At 45.5% G+C, this 20,978-nt stretch overlaps 2 long non-coding RNA genes across 3 annotated transcripts; one reads left to right on the top strand and one right to left on the bottom strand.

Annotated features, from left to right (window-relative positions):
- Positions 1-4,282: 4,282 nt before the first annotated feature.
- Positions 4,283-12,949, bottom strand: LOC309537427. Its single transcript, XR_014221917.1, has 3 exons — positions 12,766-12,949; positions 8,128-8,317; positions 4,283-5,194 (listed from the first exon to the last, which is right to left on the bottom strand). It is a non-coding gene; the product is annotated as an uncharacterized lncRNA (long non-coding RNA).
- A 440-nt stretch (positions 12,950-13,389) lies between these two features.
- Positions 13,390-20,607, top strand: LOC309537394. Of its 2 annotated transcripts, none has more exons than XR_014221878.1 (2): positions 13,390-14,116; positions 20,300-20,607. It is a non-coding gene; the product is annotated as an uncharacterized lncRNA (long non-coding RNA). The 2 variants fall into 2 exon arrangements; XR_014221879.1 differs by lacking the exon at positions 13,390-14,116 and adding an exon at positions 14,495-15,089.
- Positions 20,608-20,978: the final 371 nt, after the last annotated feature.

Genomic DNA, 20,978 nt, shown 5'->3' on the forward strand with positions numbered 1-20,978 from the left:
ATTCTTGGGGGAAGCCATGTATTTTATTTTATTTTTATTTTTTAATGATATTTATTGAAACCAATTTTTTTTAAATTACACAGAAAAAAGACAAAATTACAAAAAAGGCAAAAACATAAAAATAAAAAAATAAAACCATCCCTTTCAAATTCTCCATTTTCATTACCTTCTTTCCATGACCTCCTCCTCCTCCCATCTCTTGTATCTTGATTAATAATTGTCACAGCAAATCCTTTCCATAAGTCATAATATTTTGTCATTACGTTACCTTACTCTATTATCAACTTATCTTATAAAAACGACCTTAAAGCTTAAAACTTAAATCTTATTTTTACCAACTTCTCATAACCATTCCCTTTCTGCCTAGTTCTTTAAACATTTTTACAAGAGCCAAGTAATTTCATTTCAACATTTTCCCAACGTTCATAAAACATTTCTGGTAATAAAAAAAATACAATAGAATAAAAACAATCCAATCTTCTTTCAGCGTCCCCTCCCCCCGGTCCCGGGATTGTCAGTCTTATTTGCCCCATTAGTCTGGGACATTAACCTGGTGCTCTTATATCCGAGGCCTTCAAATCTCTTCCATGCCCCTTTCGCAGCTCTTCTTCATATTTTCCTTTCACTCGCGGGAACTCCAGCTTAGTAGTGTTTTTGACCCTTTTCAACAAATCAGCCCCTTTCTCATAGTCCAGACTAAACTCCATGTGATGTTTAAAAACATATTTCAGATCCCTCCGAAATTGGAAGTCCCAACAGCTCCAAACCTCTGACGGCCCATTACCAGTCTCGGAAAGTCCAAACATCCCTGCAGAGGGGGGTCAGTCCAACCCCCCATTTCCAGTTCAATCCAAACTTTATCTTTCCAAATCTGGTTTTTTCCAAGTTCATTTATCAGATCCAAAGGCTCATTTTCCTGCTGGGCCAAATGTCCTTCCATCCCTGGCGTCCCAGATTCAGCAAGATCCTCTTCTTTCTGTTGTTCTGTCATGGCACACTCCTGTTTTAGTTCCTGAGTGGGCTCCATATAATTTTCCACTACCTGATCAAAGGTTCTGGCCGCATTAGTCATAAAAACCATCTTCTAACTTAACTGATCCAATAGGGAATGTATTTTATAGAAAGCACCCAACAGTGCTTCTGAAGGCATTGTCCTGCAAGGTCACAAAATTCTTTCCCACAGTTGTAATCAGTAACAGCTGCAAGTTCCCAGGATTTAGTTACAATTTCACAGTTCCCCTCTAGGGGGAAGAACTTCTGATTGTTCTTTTCCTTGAAAACAATAGCAACAGAGTTTCTTTTTAAAGATATTTTGTCCATATTTGTTCTTTTAAAAGACGAAAGGAAACAATGGAATCATAATATTTCCCTTCTTTTAACTATCTGTCAAAGCATTTATTTCTGGTCAATGAGCTTCAATCATCAAATCTGACACCCCGCTCCAGGGTCAGGATGGTGGAAAATTACTTTACTTTAGCTTTGTTTCTGCAGGTTTAAACAACTCAATAAAAGTCCCCCTTCTTCTCCTGCTTCCGAAGGGGGGTTCCGCGATTTTGAATGATGAAAGACGATCCTTTAAAAGTGATTTTTAAGGCTCTAGTTTGCGTTGTCTTTGCTTTGTTGTAACTACAAAAAACGGAAGGGTGACTTCCTGTTTAGTCCTTTCCGTTTCAGTACCAAATTAGGGTAAATTTTAAAGTCCAAATTCCTTTTATTTCACCAATTCTTGTTTAAAATCCAAATATTTAGCGTTCCAGTACTCACGGTTGGTTATTTTCGATACCAAATTGTCCCAAGAAAAAAGCAGCACTCTCCGGCAACGGCTGTGTGGCTTCGCTCCGCAGAAAAAGCAATTGACTCACAGCACTGCGCCACTTCCCCCTCTTCACTTCGGAGCCCGTTTATGGGTTCCTTAGTGGGTTGGGGGGCTCTAAGGGTGCCCGCCGAGTCCCATGGTCACAGGCTTCATCCGCCTGTGATTTTCAGAAGGGTCCCCGCTATGCCGCAGCGGAAAAGACCCGTTTCGTGCGGAGCTTGTCCCTCCAGTTCAGAGGGAGTCCGCCATCGCCGGAGGCGCCACCCCGGAAGTCCCCCGAAGCCATGTATTTTAATTTTATTAGCCTGGAGGTGACCAAAGTTTGATAAATATGATATCTGCTGGAGAGTGAAAGTATTAGGGCTTGCAATGAGACGTTAAAGCTTTTAGATCAGAGCTATTTAGCAGTTCACATTTAGTGACTGTTTCTTGATCACCTAACCAGTTCTGCACTTCTCAGCATTCTGCCTAGCCCTGAAACCACTCTGGTGATTCAGGGCCAATTCATATGCACCTCTAATCATTGTGTAGAAGAGAGAACTTCAGTTGATGTACATAGCCTGTCGTGCAAGCATTACCTGCTGAAATTTCCTCTTCCACACAATTATTAAAGGTGCAGAAGCCCCAGATTTCCACATTCCACATAACTATTAAAGGTGCACGAGCCCTTTCCCTTTTTGCAACTGGTCATCCAACATGAAGGGAAGATACCCTACGTTGGGGTTTGGGGAACCTTGGACCCTCCAGTGGTTGCTGAACAACAACTCCCATCAGCTTCAGCAAGCTTGGCCAATAGCCAGGGGTGATGGAAGCTGTAGTTCAGAAACAGCTGTGGAGGGCAAAGGTTCCCCACATCTGCCACAGGTGCAGTGGAATGCACTAGGGATGTTTAGAAACATAAATTCAGTGGGACGTCTTCCCAAGCTGTGTTGTGCATGCATCAGACACGCCTGCTTTTTCAAGTGTCAGAGAAAAGCAATGTGTTTTCTTGGGGCATTATTGCCTGATCCTGTGCACATATATTCCACTGAGTGCTCAGAACTGCATCCTTAGAACAAGGACACGCCAAGACATTTTGCAGGATGAGGAGGGGATGCAGAGGCTAGACACTCTATTTTGGCACCTGACGCCGAAAACCCCCCAAAGTACCTCTCCTTGGCAGGAAACAAAAGCCAGCAATGACACATTAGACAAGTAGCCATTTGCTGCTGCTTTCATCAGCGGTGGATTTCTGGTTGGTGGGGCTCTGTGCACAACGCTTTTTAAGGGCCCTATTCATGGCAACCTAAACATAAACAGTGATATTTCCAAATTAAGAGTATACAAGGAGAATAATCAGGAAAAAGCGGGTATGATTATTATGGTGCCTCTGCACTGGGCTCCCCCCACTCCAACAGCTTGGGAACAATCTCTGTTATATGGAGTGCAGGAAAGCATTGCCGCATCCTCCCTTCATCCTTATGTTCCAACCTCTAAGGTAGCTCTCGACATACAAGCAGAACCAAAACAAACACAGCAGCAAAAAGACAATTGCTGGATTCCCATGTTTCTTTCTCCACCACCACCCTTTCCAAATATCCCCTCAAGCAGTTGCCTGCTATGTACCTGGCAGGCAACAAAATGAGCAACATGTGATTCTCATGCTTTCCACACCCCAGAAGAAGCTTTTTTAAAAAGTAGATGCCACCTAGTGCTCCATGTGGCTGACAGGCAGCAAAACAAAATGAATCAAGCAGAAAATAGGGGGATCCTGTGCTTTTTCACTTACCACATTCCAAAAACTTCTCCATAGCCAGAGCAGCTGCCTGCTATTTGCTCCATCTGGCCAGTGGGCAGCAAGGCAAAGGAGAGGCAAACAGAGATTTATCTACCAGGTCCCGATTCTCATTTAAATACAGATTCAGTACCACAAGCTCTGGAGACATTGTGAAGCGCTGATGTTGTAATGTTACGTATCTCATTAAACACTTGTTCCTCCAAATTTGCCACTTTTGGACATGTCCATCCAAAGTATCTATCCTCTCCCCCCACATCCTCGCCAGCACATAGATGCAGTACATTTATACAGATACGAAAGTTTGCATTTAAAGGTAAATCTACCCATTTCCAAAACAATATGAGAACAAAAAACAGCCATCCTTCAAAATTCACATTCATCTGAATTTTGCAATGCAGTTCTCCAACCAGTCAATGTGTACAAAAATGCATCTATTAGGGGAAGTGTGCATAAAAAAGAATCTATTCATTAAACATAACAGGAATATGCATTATATTAGGAGCTACTGCTTGCAATGTGAGTGTTAGTCATACCCTGCTCTGATGGAGACAAGAAGTGGAATATAGCAAATGGAATATATTCTTGTTCTTGATATGATTATATCCAATATATATTTTTATTAGTATATATTGTCCTACAATACAATATACAACTAAAGTATGCTTTGAGTGTTACAGTGGTACCTCGGTTTAAGAACAGCCCTGTTTACGAACTATTGGCTTAAGAACTCCTCAAAACCGGAAGTAGTGTCCCGGTTTGTGAAGTTTACTTCGGTCTAAGAACGGAAGCCAAACGGTGGAAGGGCACCGGCGCCAGGATGCCTCATTAGGGAAAGTGCACCTCAGTTTAAGAACAGACTTCCAGAACTCGGTTTAAGTTCGTAAACCGAGGTACCACTGTATTTGAATAGAACAGTGGGCTGGATGGAGTATTAACTCTCATCTTAATCAGTAATCTTTTTGTAGTGTGAATATGAAACCACCTTGTGCCATGCTGCTTGTCTGCATAACAAATGCCTCCCTTTTGCCCTTCTCGCCCACATTGATCCAGTGTTCACAGAAAAAGCCTAGTGCACAAAGAGAGGCCGGGAAGTGCCATTTTTAAAAGAAAAGAAAAATTGCACATGAGGCCACTCTTAAGAAGCTGCTCCTACCCGCCAATTTGCTTCCCGTGTCCTAAAGCCCACGAGATGAGCTTTCTGGCCATTCCACTCCACTCTCCTTAATCTTTCTTGTGTTGTCACCAGAGCCTCCAATTGGCAACCGGTATAGAAACGGGGGCTGCAAGACGGTGGCCATCCTCTCTGCTCTGCTCTTGAGACGCCATCAGCACAATGGACCCTTTGCTGGGAGCTCCTTGGCTGCTTGCAATGGCACAGACGCGGCTGGAGATTTTAGCTGCCTGGGTGAGGTGGATGAGAAGAGTCAGATGGAGGAGCTGCAGAACCACACATCAGGCCTCTGCCAGCCTCTTCCCCTCAATGACATACCCTTATCTCACTTCCACTTGATTTGCTGTCTGCTCTTAGTAGCCATGTGCAAGAGTCCATACCCAAGATCATCTGGCACAGATTAGTTACTCCTTTGCAACTTGCGACTGCTCTGCCATAAAACCAAAAAAAATAGGGTTGCCAACTGACCTGGGGCCCAATGTATATTAACAGAGCTAAACAACTGTGAAAAAAGTGCAACACAGGGTGAGGTTTAAAAGACCTTAAAAACAAACATTATTTGCCTAGCACCTGAAAAGGAAGCAAAAGGACAAAGTGTGTCTATCTGTGAAGGCCATGGCTTAAAAGGTTCTTTTGCTCACAACCACCCCCTGAATCAGTTTGCAATATTACTCAGAGAAGGCGTCAGGCTTGTTTCTAGGGTGGCCACTTACATGTACCCAAAAAGGGAGGACACAGATTTGCACAAAATGTGCCTATGCTAATACACACACACACACACACACACACACACACACACACTTAGGAATAGTTACCATAATTTAAACAGAACTACATTTCACCGTAGTGGGGAAAACTGTTACCTACTTGAATAAGTTTTTGTTTGCTCTTTTTTAAAAAGTGCTTTCTTGTTTTATTTTCTCCCCTCCCTCTCTCTCTTGTTATGGTATTATCTGAAATGCTAGTTTAAAAAAAGTAGGCGATTGCCATTCCATTTTATGCAAAATAACAAAACCCTCCTTAGATTGCTCGGTTGCTTGAAAAGCTCAGCCCGGAGGAAGCCAAAATCTGTTCAGAGCAGAGGCCTTGGTAGCAGATGAAGACTGCAGTCTTAAGTACACTTACTATAAGGCATGGGTAAGCAAACTATGGCCCGGGGGCTGGACCCAGCCTAATCGCCTTCTAAATCTGGCCCGCGGACGGTCTGGGAATCACATGTTTTTACATGGGTAGAATGTGTCCTTTTATTTAAAATGCATCTCTGGGTTATTTGTGGGGCATAGGAATTCGTTCATTCCACCCACCTTCATATAGTCCAGCCCCCCACAAGGTCTGAGGGACAGTGGACTGGCTCCCTGCTGAATAAGTTTGCCAACCCCTGCTATAAGGCCTTTAAATGGTGGCCAGGTGCCTAACCTTACAGAAGACAGTCCTCTGCCTGAAGAGCTGCTGAGTCCAAGTTCAGTCTAAAGCTAAAGAACTTCAAGAACCATGGGAGCTGGGTCCAACTCTTCTAGAGTTGGAGTTGTTGCAATCAAAGCTCCCTTTCCCCCTGTGTATCTAAGGATGCAGTCCTACAGAGATTTACCTGGAAATAAGTCCAATTAAACTCGGTGCTGAGGTATATCCCAAGTATCTTTCATCAACCCCAGGACAAAATGAGAGGCACCTGGGAGCCTATTCCCTTCCAAAAACACCATATCCATGGCCAGAATATATTCCAGGTATCTTCAGTAGGATACATCAATTGGAACATCCAGTAAGTGTTGGGGAAAGTGTAACTATCACCCTGTCAGTTACGGGCTCACATACATTTCCTACCTCACAGGGGCTCTGCTTCCCCCACCCACCGCTCTCACTTCAGGATCCTTATGCAGGAAGCTGCCTGATACAGTCATACCTCTTGTTACGTCCGGTTCAGGTTACGTTCTTTCAGGATACATCACGCAGCAACCCGTAAGTAACGGAACAGGTTACTTCTGGGTTTTGCCGCTCACGCATGCGCAGATGCTCAAAATGATGTCGTGCACATGCACAGAAGCAGCAAATTGTGACACGCGCAGACGCGGGTTGCGTTCTGCTCATGTTGCGAATGGGGCTCCGGAATGGATCCCATTCGCAACCAGAGGTACCACTGTACTGAGTCAGACCACTGATTCATCTAGCTGAGTATTGTCTTCACAGACGGGCAGTGCTTGTCAGGGTTTCTGACAGGGTTTGAACCTGGGACCTTCTGTGTGCAATGCAAGTTCCCTACCACTGAGCCAGAGCCCATCCCCTTAGGAAACCTGAAGGATAGCACACGAACCAATTTTTTAAAAAACCCAAGGCATCCCTAAAGTACCCATGTTAAACATTGGTCTGTCTGCTCCCCTTTGAAATCCATTCAAGTTGGTGGACATCACTGTGTCTAGTTTAACTATATACTATGTGAAGGGACGCGGGTTGGGCTGTGGGTTAAACCACAGAGCCTAGGACTTGCCGATCAGAAGGTCGGCGGTTTGAATCCCCACGACGGGGTGAGCTCCCGTTCCTCGGTCCCTGCTCCTGCCAACCTAGCAGTTCAAAAGCATGTCAAAGTGCAAGTAGATAAATAGGTATCGCTCCGGCGGGAAGGTAAACGGTGTTTCCGTGCGCTGCTGACCCGGAAGCTGTAAGCCGGCTCCCTCGGCCAATGAAGCAAGATGAGCGCTGAAACCCCAACCCCAGAGTCGGCCACGACTGGACCTAATGGTCAGGGGGCCCTTTACCTTATGTGAAGTTGTGCTTCCTTTTCTGTGTCATCATGGATCTCCTGCAATTTAGCTTCATCAGGTGACTCCAATCTCTAATATTATGAGAAAGGGAGAAAAACATCTCTCTGTTCATGCCCCTCCCAAGAAGGGACTGGGGAGAAACTCAATTCAGTTCCCACTTAAAGTCAAATCTCCCTAATTTGCACTTTCCAAAACAATCTGAGAACGGAAAACATGGTCATCATTTTAAATTTGCACTTGTCCAGATTTTTCAATGCAGTTTTTTTTAGCCCAGTGAAGTTTACAAAAATGCATATACTAGGGTAAAGTGTGCATATAAATGCACACAATACTGGGGTGTGTGTGCAAAAATGTGAATATTAGGCCAAAAAAAAGTCTGTTAGGAGAAATGTGCACTAAAATGCTGGTGGATTTTCATGAGAATTTAAACAAAAATGGCAAATTGTTGTTGAAATATGGAGCACTGAATTTAAGATTGAACAACATGAGAATATGAGAGAAACTGAAATAAACAGTTCCAAAATCGTCTGGGTTGGACACATTAGCCTCCAAAACTCTCCCCTGCTTGGTCCTCGCTGGCCTCAAATCACAGATGCTTTGCTAGTACCTTATGGCTCATTTGGTGTAATTCTCTCTGCCCGGGACTCTGTCTCGGAATTGAGCCACTGTGGAGGGAATGCCAAGGAAAGAAGAGGAGGTGGTGTCACTGTACCAATTCCACCCCCAGCCTCTCAAGTGCCTCCCAAGGTCAGTTGTCTTGCCTTTCATTTCATGGAGAAGTGACTGAGAAACTGGAGCTGTTGGAAGAATGACAAGAGAGAGAGAGAGTTTAGATTCAGCATGGGCAAAATGGGACAAGTGAGGGTTTCTGTAGCAATGAATAGCAGGGCAGTCTCTACGACTCAGAAGGGCAAACTGACCTGCTTAAAGGGGACGCCATGAGGGTTGAGATTTTTTTTGGGGGGGACAGATGGAGACAATGCCAATGTAGTCAGTTAGAGTACTGCATTAGGACTGGGGAGACCCAGGTTGAAACCTACCTTCCCAATGGGTGGTTTGAAGGCAGTCATTATCTCTCAGTCTAACCTACCACATAGACTGTTGTGAAGACAAAAATCAGAGGAAGAGCTTTACAATGCCTTGAGTTCCTTGCAGGATAAAAATGCAATAAAGAGTAAAATTTAAGGTACTTTCAAGTGTGGGGCTAGGCAATATTGGGGGTGTCGATTCAGAATGCCTGGCTTGCACCCTAAACAGAAGCACCCCATTCTGCATAACTTTGTTGCAGTTCCCACTTGTTCACTCTAATAGTAAACTCGAATGGTTGAGGGCAGATCCATACAGTATAGAGTGGTACCTCTGGATACGAACGGGATCCGTTCCGGAGCCCTGTTCGCATCCTGAAGTAAACGTAACCTGCATCTGCATGTCTGCGCATGTGTGGGTCACTTCCGCGCATGCGCGTGACGTCATTTTGTGCATCTGAGCATGCACGAAACCCGGAAGTAACCTGCTCCGTTACTTCTGGGTCACCACAGAGCCCATCCCGAAAATACTTAACTTGAAGCTACTTCAACCCGAGGTATGACTGTATTTAAAGCACTTCTGACATACATTTTAAAAGGACATGACTCCCCCCAAATAATCCTGGGAGCTATGATTTCTCCCTCACAGAGATGTAGTTCCTAGCACCCTTAACAAATGACAGTTCCCAGGATCCTTTGGGGAAAGTCATGTGATTTGAATGTATACTGTGGATCTGCCTTTGAACGCCTGTCAATACAGAAGTGGTAAGGAGCCACCCTGAAAGAAGGTGGTGGCTTCTACCTAACTCAGAAAGCATCCTAGGTACACAGAAATACAAATGTTTGTAGTTTCAAAGGCTTTTAAAAATCAAACAAGCAAGAAAACTGTCTGACAGGAACATAGGAGCTCCATTTAGTCAATGCTAAGCCATAAATTAGTGCTATGGGAACAAGTCTGGTGAGCCTTGGCCTCTCACCCGCCCACCTCCCTTTTCCTTTTTTGATATACAGTGGTGCCCCGCAAGACGAATGCCTCGCAAGACGAAAAACCCGCTAGGCGAAAGGGTTTTCCGTTTTTCGATGCACTTCGCAAGACGAATTTCCCTATGGGCTTGCTTCGCAAAACGAAAAAGTCTTGCGAGTCTTGCGATTTTTTCCCCTTCCCCCCTTTTTCTAAACTGCTAAGCCGCTAATAGCCTTTTAGCTGCTAAGCAGCTAAGCCTTTAATAGCCGCTAAGCCTTCAATAGCTGCTAAACCGCTAATAGCGCTAATCTGCTAAGCTGCTAATAGGGTTGCTTCGCAAGACGAAAAAACTGCTAGACGAAGAGACTCGCGGAACAGATTAATTTCGTCTTGCGAGGCACCACTGTAGCAATGAGTAGCACTTTGGAAGCACTTGTCTGTTTTCAACAAGCCGCAGTTTATAGTTATATTTTAACCACAACAAACTATGGTTAGTTTTAAGTATGGTTTGTCTGAACAAACTTGAAATCATGCTTTAAAAGTTCCAACTTCTTTCTAGATACTAATATATTGCTTTAGTCTCTATGCCAAACATGTGCATTTCAGTTTGAGATATGAGATGTTCATGTGTCCACTGAGAAGCAGTGAAATGTGTATGGTTTTTCGTGTCTGGGTTTGTGTAAAAAAGAGAGTCAGTTACACTTTTTAATTTTTAAAGGAACTTAATTTATGACAGCTTAAATGATAACATTCCAGTCCAACAATCTGGGATTGGAATAGTAGAAGCTATCCCCTGCAATAATCAGTGGATAAGAAAGAACAAATCTATTCAGTTTCAGTTTCTCATTTTTCCCAGTCTTAAAGTTTGTTCCCCACATTTCTGCACCCCTTTGTGATTTTTTTAAAAGGTTCCTCATGAAAATTCATCAGCATTTTAGTGCAAAATTTTCCTGACACGTACATTTCTGTATGCAATTTGGCTTAATATGCATACTTTTTGCAAATGACGTCCCCCTATATAATGCATTTTGTATGTCATTTTTACCAATTGTGCATTATTGTTATTCAAACTTTCCTCTAATGTAAGTTTTCCCCCCTACACATTTTTGGGTTGGAGAACTGCATTGCAAAATTCAGAGATGAGTGTATTTCAAATATATTCTGTGTATTCAAATATATTCCGTGTCTTGTTTCAGGAAGTGTGAATTAAGAAGGTTTGTATTAAAATCCAAACTAAACCAAGTTTCTCTCCCATTCCTATGCCTGTCCTGGCATCAAGTAAATCAGAGGCCCAGAGAGTGGCCCTTGGGACTCTCTCTCTGGGCTGCACCCCTCACTAGCTGTGCTTCACACCCAACTATTTTTGCCTGTCTGATTTGTGTCCTTGAGCTCTGATGATGCCTCTTGCTAACCTGGATGGAAGACAGAGACATGTGTGTGCGGGAAGTAGCCTAGTGTACAAAGGCAAAATTTGCATATGTTGTTCTGCCCACTTTTGCCTCTGGTCCTGCCCACCACTGGCATGTGGCCCCCAGATGGGAATGTGGCCCTCAAGCTGGAAAATATTCCCACACCTGAATTTAAGTGGATTCTTTCCATTGGCTGAGCAGAGCACCAGACATTTGACTGTCATTGCATAAGTAAAAGCCAGGAAGCATGCGGCATAGACTGATGACAATTGCAGCTTCTCCCATAATGGGAATGCCTTCTCTGATAAGTAACAGGGAACCCATGCTGTGTTAGAATTTTTGTTTTTAAGCACGCTCGCGAATAGACGTCAAACATAGACACAGCGGGAAAGTTCTGGTGTTCACACTCAGCTAGTGGGTGTTTTGGTGTGGGAATCAATTTCAGCAGCTGCCTTAAGCTCAGTCTAACAGTTGCCCTAAGCAGGGTTATAACCAGTGTTTAAGAAACAGCATAGACAGTTCCAGGATTCAGGGTAACAGGAAATTGCTACAGACAACCTAATACCTCAATGCATGCAAGTATTTCACAGCACCCATGCAATGCCAGTATGAAAAATGCGAGACGATTTCCCCTCCATTTAATCTGGAGTCACCTAGATTTGCAAGAGTCTGCCAAGCACATCAGCTGCAATGGCTCCATCATAGGGTTGCCATATTTCAACAAGTAAAAACCAGGACACCCCCAAAATTGTAGATCTTTTTTTAGAATTCCCCCTGGACATCCATTCTGCCTTTGAAATCCCAGTAATGTCTGGGAAATTCCGGACGTATGGCAGCCCCCCTACCCTGTCAAATCTCACCGACAAAGAAATGAGACGATTCAAAACAAAGATGCTTCTAGAGGGCTAGAAACCCTGTTTGCTCATTGCACTCAGTGGCGGAGCATGTGCCCGTGCTGCCCAGGGCGGGCGCGCTCCTGAGGGGGGCGTGGCACAGAGGGTGCCCTCCCAGGCACAAGATAGCTGCTCAGGTGCCCAGAGCGGTGCAGCCGGGGGCAAAGCGAGCCACTCATGGGGGCGCAGTGAGCCGCCCATGGCGGACATTCAGCCCGCCGCCCACCCGCGACTGCCAAGCCTTCCCCAAGCTGTCAAAATGAAGGGGGAAGGGGGGGAATGCTGCCGGAAAAGCAACGTAGCTTCCCCCCTAACCCCAACGGCTTGGGGTAGGCTTGGGAGTTGTGGGCAGGCGGCGCGCCGAATGTCACCCCCCTCAGTGAGGGCACCCGGGGCGGTCCGCCCCCACTGCTTGCCATTCCTATGCCCCTGATTGCACTTCCACTGTGAGCCGCATGTGGAATTGCAACGGACTTTCCAACACATCAGAAGGAACAGGGCAATATACATCCCATTGTGTATGATGCCTTGAACTCCTGGGAGGAAAGGCAGGATATGAATGTGATTAATTATGTCTTGTTCAGACCGAGAGGGCATAACTTAACCATATGGATAAGGAAGGGGCAAAACACCTGATCGTGCCATTTTAGCAGCCTGTTTATTGTGACAATCAATTTTAAAAATTGTGCTAAATCACTTTATCTTCCAAGTGCCCTGAAAGATGCATTGAGCCAGCAAGTGTCTGGGCTCCCACTTTTGGACACAGCAATTGGACACTCAGCTCGAAAATTCCCAAAGGCTTTATTCCAAGAGTCAGCACACAGTTTAGGCCCAGCCTATCTGAAGCTTCCATACGAACCTGCTTGGGGCTCTGGGGTCATTAGGGGAGGCCCTTCTAGCAGTCCCACCACCCTCACAGGAATGCTTGGCGGGTGTCCTGAAGCCCTGGCCTACCTCCTGGCAAGTCAGTATGTCAAGTTCTCAGTCCAGGGTCCAAGCCAAGGTCCATCAACATGGGCAGTTGAGCAGACACAGCATATCAGCTCTGCTTCCCTTTGGTTCTTTGCATGCTGATTGCAGCATCTGGGCTTGACAAGGCAGGTGACCGTCACCTGTTCTAAGCCTGCTCCATCTGAGGAATCACATCTTTCTTCCCAGAGCTAGCGAGCCCCACCTGGCCAGCTAGGGAGCTGGGCTGTGGACCCTTGCCTGCTTCAGCCTCCTAGAGCGCCCCTTGTGTGTTTGTGGAAACAGGGCCCGCTCTGGTGATGGGTCCTCTGCTCTGGTTCCTCTGCACTGACTCCCTCCCCTTGCCATCTTCTTTCACCCTGTGAGTACTTCCTACACCAACCTTTCCTTCCCCATCTCCTGCTTGCCTACCCGGTGTGTCCCAGTCCCGGCTACACCCCTTGCTGGGATCCTCTTCTTCCTCCTCCCAGATGTGCTGCCAGTTCATTACATTGGGGATCCAATGGAAGAGGGCTTTCTCAGTGGCATCTCCCAGACTTTGGAACTTCTAGAGAAGCTAGACTGCCTCCCTCCTTGTTGTCCTTCTGCTGGCAGGTGGAGAATGTTTTATTCTGGCAGGCCTTTGGAAACTAGCTGGTTTTTTTAGGAAGTGGCTTTTAAAAGTGCTATGCTGTTTTTACTGTCTGTGTTTTAAATATTGTTTTAATTCCATTAGAATTTAATTACATTTTAAGAATTAACTTTTATATGTTTTTAGTTTTTGAATTTTATCTGTGTCATTTTAATTTGTGTAAGCTGCCTTGAGTCTAGGCCTGGGGGGAAAGGCAGGATATAAATAAATATAATAACAACAATATTAGTCATAGTTGAGAAGCATTGGTTCAGAAGCTGAGCTCTTAACATAGAAGCTAAGATGTTGTCCCAAAGCCTGACCCCACCCCACCCCGACTTTCAAAGAGTGAGTTGGGCACAATCTTTCACACGGTTCCCATTGGGACTGTGCATGCAAATGGGCACTCCTGCCAGCAGGCTGCGCCTGCTTGCGCTAGTGCATCTGAGGATTCATCCTTGGAGATGGCACATGAATACTTGGCCAGCTCACTGTCCTACTCAGGCCTATGTGCTTCCTCGGTTGCCAGGGCAACCTCACTCTCTGGAGGCAGGGTGATGGCTGGCTCACAGGATTCTCCTTCCTGTGCTAGGCCATCCAGCAGCAGCCGGGCGGTCATGTCTCTTGGCAGACTGCTCAGTACCTCCCCATGAACAGTCTCACTGCTGGGCAGCAGGGTGGGCAACACACCACTGGCACCCCCACTCTGTCTCTTTCTGGCCCAAGGTGAGGTGCTAAGGCCTCAAATCCTACCCTAGACCGAAAGGGTTTCCTGACTCCCTACCCCTCCGGCCTGCTCTGTTGCTGCGCCAAGAACCCAGGATAGCCTCAGAGTTCAGTGCCCAGGATTCTTTGAGGCAGGGAATGTGCTTTGGATGTGCTTTAAAGGCATACACACAGCTTCAGATAATACCAAGGCACACGGTGCTTTCCACAACACATTCCTTTGTGCTGCAGTGGATAAAGATGTATCTGTCCCTCCAAGGGATTTGTGATGTCCCTGACCCCTTTCTGCACACACACACACACACACACACACACACACACACACACACATTCTCTCCCCCCCCCCATCTTCTCTTCCAGCTAGCAATGAAGGGCAGTGCGGGCGGGGGAAGTCTGTTCTCTCTGTTTTCCACATTCTTTCTCTCTCCTTTTTGTCTACTCCGTGTGTGTGTGTGTGTGTGTGTGTGTGTTAGCGCTTGCGTCTGTGTGCCTTGCTTTCGTTCCATGCAAACACGGAGGAGAAAGATTTGGCTCCATGTAAACACCAGCTGTGTCAAGAGTGAGCAGCTCCTTTTAGGTCAACAGACAGCTGTGTGGTTGCCAGGCAACGGGGCCTGGGCTCTTCCTCCCCTCCAGCCTCAGCAGTGCCAGGCTCTTCACAGCGCCTTGTGCAGGAGCAAGGTCACCAACCGGGGAGATGGCCTCCACCACGCCGCCGAGGAGGCCAATTAAGCGAGGCAGGATTTGCACGCTCTCACTTCTTGAAGGAAGAGGGGGAAGAGGCTGCGGCCGGCGCAGAGGGCACCACAGGCCGCAGCTTCACTTCCTAGGCCTTCCGAGATTGCGCAGGATCTGAAAAGGGGAGTGCTGATTGCTGTAGCGCCTCGTAGCTATGGACATTTCTCTCACTGAAGACCATGGCTCCGGTTTCCCTTCCCCGCATCACACATTGAGGGCTGCGTTTCACCATCTGGTGCATGAGCTGCCCTTGGTTTGTACCTGTGTTTCATTTGGTGACATACACGGAAACTTCAAGAGACTGACAGGAGGGGCTGAACAGGGAAACGCTTGCTGGTGTGGCACACTGACAGGATTTCAGAAATGTCAGAGATGGCATTTCACCAGGGAGAGGTGCCAGAGAGTTGAGAGCTGCCTCTGATACATAGGAAGCTGCCTGGTGTCACAGGGGGCATTGGTGGGCACAAGGGCACCTACGGGCACCGTGTTGGTGACCCTTGCTCTACCCTGTGCCCAACACACCTGTATTGCAAAGCATGTTTTGCATAGGGATTTCCGCTTAGATTGCTTTTATTAAGTTGTTTGACAATTCTTAGTGTTATGAATTATATTTGTATTCACCTAAACGACAGAGCCTAGGGCTTGCCGATCAGAAGGTTGGCGGTTTGAATTCCCGCAACGGGGTGAGCTCCCGTTGCTTGGTCCCTGCTCCTGCCAACCTAGCAGTTTGAAAGCATGTCAAATTGCAAGTAGATAAATAGGTACTGCTCCGGCAGGAGAGTAAACGGCGTTTCTGTGCGCTGCTTTGGTTCGCCAGAAGCGGCTTAGTCATGCTGGCCACATGACCCGGAAGCTGAACACCGGCTCCCTGGGCCAATAAAGCAAGATGAGCACCGCAACCCCAGAGTCGGCCACGACTGGACCTAATGGTCAGGGGTCCCTTTACATTTTACTAGTTATTTTACACCATTTCATAATGAATTTAGAAGCTGCTAGATAGTTACTGAGCCAAGTTCAAGGTGTTAATTTTGGTTTTTGAGGCCCTAAACATCTCAGGACCAATCTATTTGAGAGTGCCTACTCTTGTATAGTTGATCCCAGTCTCTGTGGCCTGAGGGTGTTGATCTTTTAACCTCATAGCTGTCAATTTTTCCATTTTCTTGCGAGGAATCCTATTCAGAATAAGGGAATTTTCCTTTAAAAAAGGGAAACATTGACAACTATATTTAACCATGCCACAGCCAAGAGATGTTCATCTGGTGGTGGTGGTGAGAAGGGCCTTTTTTGTGGTGGCACCTACCATGCGGAATGACTTGCCCACTGAGGTGAGGTAGTTTCTGCCCACTAAATGCATACCTGTTCACCCAGGTGTTTCCCTGGCCACCATTATTTACTTACTTGTTCATCACTTTCCACACACACACACACAAAAGATGTCAGAGAGACTTAGAGATCCCTAAAGTGCATAAGGCTTACCAACATTTAAAAACAAATACATTGGGTTTGTTTGTTTGTTTTAAAAAAAACCAATAAAACACAGGTTGTATTTTTCAGCAATACTGAAAAAAAGAACAAAGCCTGCCCTACCCCACCCAACTAAAAGATGAACACCACAAACAGGCTGGAAATCATCCTGCAGTTTGATCCTAATTACTCTCCCCAAAGCCTGGATAAACAGGAAGATCTTGACCTGTCTCCTGAAAGCTGACACTGAAGGCACCAGACATATTTCCACAAATGCAGAGTGACCACTGAAAGCCTGTTGTTGCTGCCCTTTGTCCCTCCCTGGGTGGGGGCAGATGGAGAAGGGCCTCTGATGATGAAGGCAGGGTGCAGGTTGGTTCATATGGGGAGAGACAGTCCCTGAGGTATCAATATCCTATAAGGCTTTATAGGTAAAAACCAGCACTTTGAATTGAGTCCCAGGAACTAGCTGGCAGCTAATGCAGTCGGACCAAAATTAGTGTAAGATGTTCAGACTGTCTGGTTCAGTCAACAACCTGTCCTCTGAATTCTGCCCTCTCCAAACTGTCTTCAAAGGCAGCCTCTTTTCTAGTTTAGAGAAAAGGCGAAGAAGAGGTGACAGGACAGAAATGTATAAGATGATCCCTGGCGTGAAGAAAGTAGATAGAGAAATGCGCACCCCCCTTTCATAACACTAGCACTTGTGAACATCCAATGAAGCTGAATGTTGGGAGATTCAGGACAGAGGGAAGAAAGTGCTCCATGCAGTGCGTAGTTAAACTATCAAACTTGCTCCCCCACGGGAGGCTGTGATGGCCACCAACTGGTATGGCTTTCAAAGAGGCTTAGACAGGTTCCTGGAGGTTAAGGCTACCAACGGCTGCTAGCCAAAACGGGTGTGTTCTGCATCCACTGTCAGATTCATTATACCTATGAATACCAGTAGCTGGGAATTGAAGGTGGACAGTGCTGATGCTCTCCTGTCCGGCTAGCAGGTATCTGGTTGGTTGCTGTGACAACAGGATGCTGGATTATATGGGCTATTGGCCTGATAGGCTCTTCTTATGCATGCTGTTATAACGCATTGCAGTAGTCTAACCTTGAGGTTACCATAGTGTGACCACCGATGCTAAGCTAATTGTTATGTGCTGAGCTGAATCCTAGAACAATAGGATCCAGAATGCAGCAGTATGATTGGTCCGCAGGAGCCATCCAATCCAGCTCCAGGGGGAAGTGAATCCACAACCTGATTGGCCTACAGGAGCAGCCCGCAATTAGCCAATCACACAGGGCCCATTGTGTAAATAATGTATGTATAGCTAGACTTTTGGGGAAAGATTCATTCATTGCTACTATGAGCTGAATAAAGAGCATGAAATTCACACTCGACTCCAAGCATATGTCACTAATCCTAGATGTAGGCGCCGCTTAGTTACTCTGACTGGTATACTGTTGTTGTTTTATAGGTTGTTTTTATTGTGATTTTATGGCTGTATGTACATACACACACACACACACACAAACAAACAAACAAACACAAAGACAAATGATGGACATTAAAGTGGCATATAAATTTAAGGCAAAGTATTCCTGCATTTGACCAAACTGCGGGAGGCATTGGAAGATAGAAGTGCCTGGCATGCTCTGGTCCATGGGGTCACGAAGAGTCGGACACAACTAAACGACTAGGGTTGGACTAGTTGACCCTTGTAATCCCTTCAAACTCTGCAATTCTATGATTCTTTGAAATTTGATTCAAACAAACAAACAAAACAGTGTGTGCAAGAATCCCCCCCCCCATGTTTTGCTCCTCCAGTCATTTTCATCATTACCACCTTTCTTTCAGTATTCATTTGTGAAACTCCTGTTCAGTCTGGTTCTGTCATGGAAATTCCATTGTCTTACATTGGGTAGTTTGTTTTGTTTTTTGAACTAATTTTTATTGTTATTTTTGCTGTGGTCTGTGTCCTCCTGGCAGCCACTATTATACTCACCTACAGGGCCTCAGACCTTGTGTCATTCTGGGGCATAATGGTGGAGAAAATGGCCAGGAGACTGCCTCTGAGAGGCCGCTGCTACCTGAACAGGTGAGCTCCCTATCCCCTGAATGGCACAGGAATTTTATTCATACCCATTAATTTCTCACTGTATTATTTTTGGAATAAATGGAACCTGACCTGATCTGAACAGGCTGCCTTTGGTTCAGTGCATCACACATTCCAAAACTATAGTGAGGCAGAGGACCTTCAAATCCATGCACAGGTAGATGGCCTTGAGAAAAACTTCACCTACCTCATGAGGTGGTTGTGAGGCATGCCTACAGCTGCCCTGAGGTCCTGGGGAAGTACAGGGGAGGGTGAGGCACAAATAAACATTTGGAACAATTGGTGTTTAAAATGCTGAAAGCAGGCTTCCTGACTCATGGAAAAAAACTCTGGGCTTAGATGTTCAGAGAGAAAAACCAACAGCAACTAAATAGGAAAATGCTGTTAAAGCTTCCCAAACAATGACTGTAGTCTTTTGGGACAAAGAAGCAGTCTGCCGTCCCATGTGCAAATGCTAAATTAATCAGTGCTGGTAGGATTCAACCATACATGCTACCTTTGAAAACCAAGAGGGCATTGAACTGACTGTGAGAGTCAAGGTGCTAACATGAGCTTGCAACTTTATTTACTGAACCGAACCTCTCCAGAGTAGCGCCATAGCCATGGGAGGGCTTGTGGGAGCTGGGACGTCATGGGGATATTCCCAGAAGCTCTGGTTTTTTATTTTAAAAGAGCCAAGTTTCTAGTCCCTTTCATTTACAGGCATAAAAGGGGAAGTTTGAAAGGAAAGTTCTAGCTAGCAGCTGAGTTAAGAAGTAAAGTGGCTCTCTGCTTCTGCTCCTCATACCAATGAATGTGAAGGTATGGGTCCTCAGCATTGATTTTTGTTAACTTTTATGAAGATTATATTACATTTTGCAGGAAGTACTATTTAATTTAGAAATGTCTAGGGGAAGGCAGATATAAGAAAAAGAGAGGTCTCATCAGGCAGCCACTTATTTTTTTTGCAGAACTATCTTCCTCCTAGCTTCACAATTGGCACAACAGATGTACATACCTGGAAATCAAATGCTGATTCATCTGGCTGTCTTGCCCCTCTCCCTCTTACTCTGGTTCAGGGATGCCACCTGTATGCTTACTCATTTACAGTTGTACCTGGAGTTAAGAACTTAATTCGTTCTCGAGGTCCGTTCTTAACCTGAAACAGTTCTTAACCTGAGGTACCACTTTAGCTAATGGGGCCTCCCGCTGCCGCTGCACCGCCGCCGCACGATTTCTGTTCTCATCCTGAAGCAAAGTTCTTAATCTGAGTTCTTAACCTGTTTCTGGGTTAGCGGAGTCTGTAACCTGAAGCGTCTGTAACCCGAGGTACCACTGCATATCTTAATCCATCAAACTTTCTTTTTTTAAAAAAAATACAGTCTTTAATACAAAAGTTTTTTGTAGTTGTGAAACTACTCTGTGTTAATTTGTCATAAGCACTAGCCAATAGGCGCCCTCCACAGGTAGATCTTCCCCATTCAACTCCTCCAGGCTGAAACTGCACAAAATGTGTTTCACAGGAAAGGCGGTCTTTTTATTGCTCATTTGTGATGATTTGCTCTCATGATGGTATCAGGGTAGTTATATGCAATCCCACTTTCATGACACTGTTTGAGTCTGCAAAGGTTTCAGGGTGGAAACCTGGCTTTGCTTTCAATAGGGACACATCCCATAGCTTCTTGCTGAAACCCCCCTTTTTTAATGCCACAGATATCCCAGTTTACTCCCAGTTTACTCTTTATCTCCTGTTATTGTTGTGTTATAGTACAAGAGAGCCAGTCCAGACAGCAGTCATGCAACAACACTGGGGAAGCATTGCAGAACAACTAGCAAAGTGGAATGATGTGTTGACTGTCTACTGATGCTCTACTATTGTGTCAATTGCATGTTGCAGGATTCACCTGGAGAAGAAATGCCAGTCTGGAGGGCTCTCTATTTTACGAAGGACAGTTCTCTATTGAAAGGCGCCTTCTGAAGAACCGTCTGGTCAAGTCCTGTTCTAAGGTAAAGAATTAGGGAGGACAGGAGATGCCTTCATGTTCCCATCCACAGCACTGGGCAGCAGAATGTTGAACAGGCTCAAAGGGCACCTGGTCACACAGTCTTTCCCGCTATGGTGAGATGTACTGTCTTTTGATATAAATTATAGCCATCTTTTCTAAATTGCATCTGGATATATAAATTGGCATTAGCATTTGCTAATTCATTGCTTTATTTCGCCCTCTTTTTCAGTGCTGCCTAAGCGGCCACCCTCTTTAAAGTGCTCAGCTGAGAATGAGCAGGTGCAAAAGGGGACGGGGCTCTTGCCTCTTTATGAGTGATGCAGAAGACAGAATTTCAGGGGGCCTCACTTTCATGTCAAACGGCGCCTGCTGAAGTTCCCTCTACTACACAACTACTGAAGGTGCAAGGGGCACCCTGGCCACATATGCACTGTTTAAAGTGCTCTTATATCGCTTTAATGGTCATGGCTTTCCCCAAAGCATCCTGGGAACTGTAGTTTGTTAAAGATGCTGAGAGTTGTTAGGAGACCCCTAGTCCCCTCACAGAGCTACCCTCTCCAGAGTGGTTTA

The sequence above is a fragment of the Podarcis vaucheri genome (assembly GCF_965113315.1).
Source record: "Podarcis vaucheri genome assembly, chromosome: 7".
NCBI lineage: Eukaryota > Metazoa > Chordata > Lepidosauria > Squamata > Lacertidae > Podarcis > Podarcis vaucheri.